The 8,916-nt window shown below is 45.3% G+C and overlaps 1 non-coding gene across 1 annotated transcript; it reads left to right on the top strand.

Moving 5' to 3' along the window:
• The first annotated feature begins 8,543 nt into the window (after positions 1-8,543).
• On the top strand, positions 8,544-8,707 carry LOC142449353 (U1 spliceosomal RNA). Its single transcript, XR_012784552.1, has one exon. It is a non-coding gene; the product is annotated as a U1 spliceosomal RNA (small nuclear RNA).
• Positions 8,708-8,916: the final 209 nt, after the last annotated feature.

The raw sequence follows: 8,916 nt of genomic DNA, 5'->3' as shown, positions 1-8,916 counted from the left end.
TGTCTTGTAAAAAGAGACCTGGTTCCAGGGCATACAAGGGGAGTTGTGAAAGAAATGGCAAAGATATGTACCTATCAGAAAAATACTTTTTGAATATTGCTTTTATTTGTGTCTGGAAAAACCTTCCTACTCCCTTGATTTCATTTGAAAGACATTTGAGATGCTTCATCATGAAAGAAAACAGGGATGGTGAGAAGGGCCCAGTGCATGGAGGAACACTTGCCAAGCCCCTTAGAAAGAAAGGCCACTGTGTTTATGACCATTCTGTATCAACGCCAGGGCCAGAGCGTGGCTGGGGTATGTACAGCCTGGAAGCCATTCTTCATCCAGACATGATATAAAACATGTGTCATCCCAGCCCCAGTGAAGGCACTCTCCCTGAGTGTAAAGTATGTGTCTTCCTCCCTGTGAGAAGCTCCAGGCCCATGTGCATGGCATCTAGAATGAGCCAGGAGCGGTCGATGGGTCCCACCACTCTCCCGTGGCATGGCTTTGGGCAGGGACTTCGCTTCTGTTCCTGTAGGTAGTGGTAGTGTCTCAGAGCAGCTAACAGTGAAGGCTCAGAGCCAGAGGTCCTGGGTTTGAATTTCACATTTGCTGGCTGTGTGATCAGAAGCAATTGACCTGCTCATGGAAGCCTTCCATGAGCTCATAGGCAGAAGGTGCAGAGAAAGGCTGACAGTGATGAACAGGCCAGGCTACAGGCCACCTTCTTCTGCTCTTTCCTCTGCCTTCCCTTGACCTCCCTGCATGCACACTAGCCACTCCCACTGTCCTTCAACTCTTGGAACAGGCTGGAGTCCTCCCTCCTACAGACCTTTTCTCCAGCTGTGCCTACTGCTTGAAGCACACCTCCTTAGTCCTCAACTCTGCTTGTGTATTTGCCCTCTCCGCTCCCATTGCCCTCTTCCATTGCCATGCAGTTTGCTCCATAATGTTTATCACAGGACTGATACCTGTGCACTTATTTGAGTATTTGATTATAACTCTTAGATGGCAGACTGTACATTTTCTTCTTTCTTCAGGATCCCCCACATTGGTTCTCCCCAAATCGCCCCTGGATATCCCCATGGGCACTGTTCCACTCTTTACCCCACATGGGTTCCCCTGAGTCAGAGATGGCTTGATGGCAAGTGGTTTCAAGCTTGAATGCACTGCTGTGTTTTCCAAAGGCAAGTACCAGGCTGTACAGTAGCAACTACGCAGGACAATTGTGACACCCAGCGACACAATTTGGAGCGTATGCATTTGTGGACCATGGTGTTTGACATTTGGATGGCAGTGGGGTCGAGCAAGGATAAGGAGACTTTACCTGGCATCCCTTGGGCATATCGTTGTGAGTGATAGTGCTGGTAAAGTAGAGGGTCAATGAAAAAGAGGAAGTCCCTCACCAAGACAGAGTGACTTGGCAGCTATTGTAATGGATCCAGCTTACGCTTGGAGGATGGGGCAGTGTTTCCTGTTGAACACAGAATTGTTAGGAATCAGGACCAATTGATGGTCCCCAACAACAATGATGGGCTGGGACCAGCTCTGGAATCAGAGCTGGGTGATCTTGGGTAAAACCATCTGAGTCCCATTTTCTGACTGAGTCCTCATCCTGAAAAAACACCGTTATTGCGAAGCTAAAACAGGATTATGCATGCAAGGTTCCTGGAACATAGAAGCCCTCAATACATGCTAATGATGCCTTTCTCATTTGAATACGGCCGTGATAAAAACAACAACATTTTTGTTTCCTCCTGGATTCTGGCCTACTTTAATGGGTCAGCTTCCTCGTGTTCTCTAAGTGGAAATATAATCAACAGAGCCATTTAAATGTCTGTGTGCTGAAGATATCTTGACTGATGTTAATCCAAGCGTTTATGATCCCTCAAGGTATGTTTACATTAACCGCAGGAAAAACTGTAAAATGCACCTGGCACATTTGGAAGGGCAGGCTCCGTGTCCACCGCACACGGAGCCTGCACATAAAAATGCAGGGAGCACCAGTGTGTGGTTGCCTTGAGCGCATCATTGACATGCATGTGTGTGTCTCCACACACTGCTTTCCCTCCAGGGTCACACAGCTAGACCCATGTAAATCATGATCTGCATGGACATGGGGCGACGAGAGTGAATCGTTCAAACGATGGATCTCGTGGAAGAGGCGTTCTCTTTCTGCCCGCATTCACAGTGTTTCCTTCTGCTTTCAGCGGGATTCTTTGCCATTGCCCCTTCAAGGCCACCTTGCCTTTCTGCAGAGAGCCGCCTCGCCACCCGGCTTTCTCAAGAGCTGTGTGTGGCCTCAAGAGGCGTGGCTGGTGTGCTTGCGCATGCGTGGAGACTCTAGGGGAGGGTAAAGTTCTTGCCCACTAAGTTCTCCCCAGGATTGTGCCTGGGAAGAATAATGCCCGTCAGTGTGGTGAGCGTTCCATATTGGCCTGCCGTGCGTGATAAGCAACGTTTATGATTAACTGCTTAGAAATCACATTTATGTATAGGTCAAATACAGTGGCTTAGGAAGGAATTTTGATGGAGAAATTACTTGTCCAAATTCAGCTACTCTTGTTAGGAGGCGTTAACTTTGGCCCAATTATTTCTAGGTCCCAGAAGAAAACCATGACCCATCCTTTTGTGCTTTTTCATTGGTTTGATTCCTTTCTGCAGGGCGCCACCAGAATGACCTACCGGAGAGACTGCTGGGCAGGCACCGCCTCTTTTAGAGAAAGCTTTCCCTCTCTGCTTGTATGCACTTTTCTGTACTTGATGCTTTGCACAAAACTTCTCAAATTCCCACAGGAATTAAAGGACTGCTCTTGCCTCCAGTGGGGTTTTCAAACGATAAGGAAAATCAAATAGCTTTCTAAAGCTAGGATGGGAGGACCCAGAAGCTTCTAGAGCACAAGAACTTTATCTTTATTGAGAGGTAAATAGTTATTCCAAGGAGAAGGAAGGTGTTCATTTTTTGTTGTTCTCTGACAACCCTTTAATGAACAGTCAAATGCTTAACCATTTGCACTAGCTTCGACTCTTCTACCAGTAGATGGTAGAGGGCAAGCAATGGAAGAGGTGTTCAGGAAGATGGAATCATTGGAACCTGAGAAGTAGGGTGTGGATGAGTCTTCTGCATCAATGGCAAGGGAGGGATAAACTGGAAGCTGATGACTCACATGCACAAATCTCTGATGAGTAAGGAGGATTGACCATGCAAGCATGTGACTGCAACAAGGAGGAGTGGATGCCATGAGCCAGGGGTCCAAATCCCAGAGGATCAACGTTTCTCAAAGCTCCTGTCAGATTGCATTGCCAATAGCCTGGTTTACAAGTCCTTTGGTCCACTAGATGAATAAGCTCCTTGCTGGCATGGCCAATGTTGCTTCCATGGTTGCATCTCGCTGTTCTGGTATGCAGGAGGCACTCGTATGTATTTGCTGACCTATGAAAAGGTATGCCCACCTGGAGAACCCCTCCACCATTCACCTCCAATGGATTGGCCAAGCAGTGCCGTGCTCCCTTCTGTCTCTGTTTGCTCACTCATTTGCCTCTGGAAGCAACATGTCTCTCAACATTTCTTTCTTTGTTTCTCCAACAGGGAAGTTGGTCCTGGGAACAGAGCTATGATTTCAGTCCTCTCGACAGTCCTCACACTTAGCACACTAAAAGTAAGTGCCTTTTGTTGAAAATGAAATGAATGATTTATGACATCTTGCATGCTTCTCGTCTACTATATCTGAATGACTTTAACCTTCCCAGGAATGTCATCCTGAGAAGAACACTACATGAGAATGCTCATATGAGGAAAGTCTACTTAGCATCACAGAAAGATAGGTTATAAGGCACAAGACCCCATGCGATGCATGTAGTTATGTATCAAAGTCATCCTAATTCACAGTATGACTCAACATTGAGTGTACGTCTCTTCACTGTGAAGAGAGTGGGGAATTTGATGCACAGTATAACAAAACCGAAACAAAATTACTGCCATCAAGATGATTCCGACTGATAGTGACCCTATAGGTCAAAGTAGAACTGTCCCTGTGGGTTTCTGACACTGCAAACCTTTACTGGGAAAACAAAAACAAAACCCTCATCTTTCTCCCATGGAGAAGCCAGTGGGTTTTAACTGCTGATATTGAAGGGGGAGAGTATCAAACACTCACTGCCATTGAGTAAGTGTCAATCATGGAGACCCTATAGGACAGAGTAGAACTGCCCCTGAATGTTTTTAAGACTATAACTTCACAGGAGTAGAAAGCCCTTGGAGTATGGGGTATTGAACTGCTGATATTGTGGATCGCAGCCTACCACATAAGCACTACACCACCACAGCCCTAGTGAGGGAGAGCAAAGGGAAAATACATGCATTGAAAATATGGATGCAGCAGACTTAAGCTGCCTTTGCCAAGGACGATGAAAGAACAGTGGCAAGAGGGTGAGGGAGGAGTGTGCCGCTCCTGGTCGTTCAGAGAGGGAATTGGGAAAAGATCTCCAATAGTTCTTGAAAGCCAGGGTTCATCTTGAGCAAATAAGACTTTCAATGTGTCACCAGGAGAGGAAAGTCCCACTAAGATCAACTCTGACTGGTGTCAGTCTCAATCCGTTCACCTGCTTGCCAGAGAAAAGACACACTTATTTCTTGAGTGGCAAGACTAGAAGGATCCTATGTAAACAGCTGACTAAATACATCAGCTAACTAAATAAATGGAATCTAAGCCAGGAAATTGTAAAATGCCAAAGACAAAAAGGTCTCTTGCCCTTGAATCCAATCTGATCGAATACTAAAATACCACCTGCCTCGTTCCCACTCTATATTGGGGTTGGCAGGGCCTGTTAACAATGAGCCCAGCCTGGCTTCCACTGGCCACCTCCAAAATTGTTCACCAGATATGAACATTACAAGCCCTTTCTCACGTAGAAAAGATCCCACTTGCTTTGATCTAGCTAATAGACATACTGCTCAGGATTAGCCAAGCATGAGAGCTACAGGGAGCTCCCTCTCTGCCTTTAGGGAAGCGGCTGGAAAATTGGAGACACCAATAAGTCCAATACAATGTGACATAGCAGCAAGGGGTCCTGGTTTTGTTAGAAAGAAACAGGGATGGGGGTTGTTCCTCTCCTTGCCTGAAGGATCCTTACAGGAGGTTGAAGGACAATCAGGCGAGTCTTAGCCAGCCATAAAGACTACTGGGCATGCGCCAAAGTCAGGTGCCCGAGCCAGGTGGGTGATACACCTGTGTGGCCCAGACTAGGCCCAGGTGGGCTTAATTCCACTAATGGGGTCAACCAATACCTCCAACCACGCCTCCCACCCAGAGGTCTCAAATACCTTGACCAGGAGACAACCTCTTCCTCCTTCCCCTGCCCCTCCCCCTTCGTTTTTGAATTTGAAATTAATCAACTGACACCAGGAGGAGAAACAAGATGGAGATCACTCCAGGAAGAATAATCAAGAGCAAAGACATCCCCGTGTGTGATGTAAGGTAAACAGAAAAGAGTCCAATATGGTGTGTGTGGAATGGATATCCACACATGTCTCTTTTGTTGGGAGCTCATGGCAGCAAACTTGAACATAAACTCAAGAGAACCAAGAGTTCTAAAAGCCAAGGCGTGGAAGTGTCTGATAGAGCATGAATGGTGTGGAAGCAGGATGGGGTCTCAGGATGACCACTGAGTTTAACAATTTGGAGGAAGTCATTAGTAACCTTGACTTGAGAAGTTCTGAAGTAGTTAATTTTTTAATCTAAGTGAAGAATACATATAGATTTACTGTGACATGAAATTATTTGGTATGGCTCTTTTAGCAGCAGTCCTTGTAGTTCCCACCAAAGGATTGGGTAGAGCCAAGCAAATAAGGTAAATGAAATTCTGGTGAGGGATTGGCCAATTTCACATCCTGCTGTGCTTCAAATGAGCCATCTCAGAATCATGAGCAGTAGATCTCATGAGTGGAAAGAAAAGTGAGAGTCTATTGTGCCAACCTGGCCCATAAACACATGCAGGGTTAAATGAATGGCGGAGGGATAAGTGGCTCAGTGAGCTTCTTTAGAGGTCTCTGGTCTTGGTCTCTTGCTTTGTGATGGTTGCACCAGGGGGCAGCTGCGTTAGCACTGCCCTGCTTCAGGTTGCAAGGCTGACTTCCTGCAAGACATCCCCAAGGAGAAGCCACACCTACCCCAATGCAGCCCTGGGTGCTGGAGCAGACGTGTGGAGACCCCTGCCAGCACTGAGATGCTTACACATTCACTGATTTGGCTTTCCTCCTGCAGTCGGCGTCATAGTGTGTGTTTTGCGAGATGGAGGAGGACTTTGTGGATTGTTGTCGGACATATGGGTTAATGTTGAACTTGTGGGCTTGGGCAACACTGGGTTGGGATGTTTCCTTGATGCACACTTAACCTTTATATAAAAATCTCTCTTATACATGAGTTTCTGTGGATTTGTTTCTCTAAATAAAGTACCCAGGCTAACACAAAGAGACAGTAGTGAAGTGTTTCGTTTGGAGAGGTGAACTCTGTGCTTGAACCTACTTGATTCAAGAGACAGAGCTATACAATCAGAGATGGCGAGGGATAAGGAAAAATGTCGGATCCGTGGTGTCAGCAGAGGCATTGACAACAAGAGTGGAGCAGCCAGCTTCCCAGTCCATGGAGCAAGTCAGTCTGAATGTCTTCTCACAGGAGCCTTGCAAACAGAGTTGGGTTCTTCCAGACACTAGACCTGGGGATCCAGCTTGGCTGATTCATGGAGTTTGAGCCGAGAGGGATGTGGCCTCTCAGCATTTAGAATTGGTGTTAGAGGAGCCTTGTAACATGTGCTGGCGTAAGATAAAGGCACAGGGGCTATGTTGCTTATGGCATGGTTGAGAAGAGGTGGTCTGGACTGGATTACTGCTGTTTCAAATACTGAATTGTAACCTATTAACTTTTTAATTGGCATAGTTGGGAGGATTTTGTTTTCCTTTACATTAAGTTGTAATCCTTATTGATAGCTGCAACAAAGGGCTCCAACCTCACAAAAATTGTGAGGACAGTGCTGGATCAGGCAGTGTTTTGTTCTGTTGTGCATAGGGCTGCTATGAGTCAGGACTGACCTAACCTAACCTACACTACCCTACCCTAACCTAACCTATCATGACCTAATCTAACCTAGCATATCATGACCTAACCTAATCTATCCTGACCTAATATTTCATGACCTAACCTAACATATCATGATGTAACCTATCATAACCTAACTTAATTGTAACTCAGTAAATCCCCGGAATGTGAATACTGTCTGTGAGTTATTTGTGGCCCTTACATCAGATGACAAACTCAACAGAGAAGCAGAGGGTACTGCGGGAGGAACGGTTGGGGTCAGAATAGGGTAAATATGGTTAGAGGAGGGATGTAGGCTTGACCTCTGCTTTGTGCGAACCAATCTTGGGCTATTTTGGAATTGGGTTCTCCTCCTTCCTTATACAGGGGTGGTCAAATATAGCTTCCATATCATTTCCCCCTATTATTCCACCATGAGTATCAACGCATTGCCTTTTACAGTGTGGTGGATTACATGTTTGGCTGTTAACCCAGAGCTGTTCCACAAGGAAAGATGGGGTTTTCTACTCGTATACAATTACGGTTTCAGAAACCCACACGACTGCTCTGCCTTGTACCATAGGTTTACTATGAATCTGTATCGACACGGTGCCAATGAGTTTGCTTATTTTGGTTTTAGTTCACTATACACTCTACATGGACCTTTGAAAAGTGTTCCTTTGATTCCGTAGTTGTATTCCATTTTTAGAACACAGGGACTAGTCTAGAGCTTCACGTAAGCATACATGATCATATCTAGGTAGCACTCTGTCTTCTGACAATTCACAATATCTTCTCCAAAAGACCAATTGATTTATTGCATTTTGTTATCCATTGGTGTGTCCGCTTGTCCACCTACCCATTCAACCATCCACTGTCTTTCCTTCATTCAATCATTCACCATTTATTTCTTGAGTATTCACTGTGTGTCCAGCACTACCACACCAAAGAAAACCTTCTCAAAGTTCTAGCCTGCCATGCTCCAGGATACAAATCTTAATTGGAAAACCAGGAGGTTTGGAATTTTGAAGGGCTAACACTTCATGTAATAGAGGTATTCTTTTTTATTATTATTAAAAGATCATTTTATTGGGGGCTCTTACAACTCTTATTACAATCCATAAATTAATTGTATCGGGCATATTTGTACATATGTTGACATCATTCTTTCTAAACATTTGCTTTCTATTGAGCCCTTGGTATCAGCTCCCTGCCCCCTTGTGACTCCTTGATAAACTATAAAGTATTATATTTTCATTTCTCACACTGACTGCTGTCTCCCTTCCCCCATGGTTTCTGTTGTTCTTCACCCTGGAGGAGGGGTGTGGTTATGTGTCCATCATTGTGATCGTTGCCCCTTTCGCCCTTCCTTCCTTCCCCCTTTACTTCTAGGTTTTCTGTTCTTTTCCATTGCTCTGAGTATCTGTCATCATGCCAGAATCATGCTGTTTTGACCACTGTGGCTGTGTAGTAGGTATTAAAGTCAGGTAAAGCTGGCAAGGGAGATACCATGATCATGAAGGTGGTTTTCCCAGGGCAAGGCTTATTCATTGCACTCCGGATGTGCTGATCCCTGCGATTTCCCCAAATGTGGGAAACTCGACTGCATAATTCGTAGTAGTGGGGGACTGTGTTCACGCTCTCCCCTGTTTAAGAAAATAAAAAATAAAGTCAGGCAAAGCAAGCCTCCAACCTTGTCCTTCTTCTTGAGTTCTCTGCTAATTCTGGGCTTCTTCCCTCTCCATATGAAATTGGTAGTCAGTTTTTCCAGTTCTTTGAAGAAGTTTGTTGGTATTTGAATAGTGTTAAACTTATAAAGTGCCTTGAGTAAGACTGACATCTTTACTACTCCAATTCA

This window comes from Tenrec ecaudatus, chromosome 5 (genome assembly GCF_050624435.1).
Source record: "Tenrec ecaudatus isolate mTenEca1 chromosome 5, mTenEca1.hap1, whole genome shotgun sequence".
NCBI lineage: Eukaryota > Metazoa > Chordata > Mammalia > Afrosoricida > Tenrecidae > Tenrec > Tenrec ecaudatus.
This window is presented reverse-complemented; position numbering and strand designations above follow the sequence as displayed.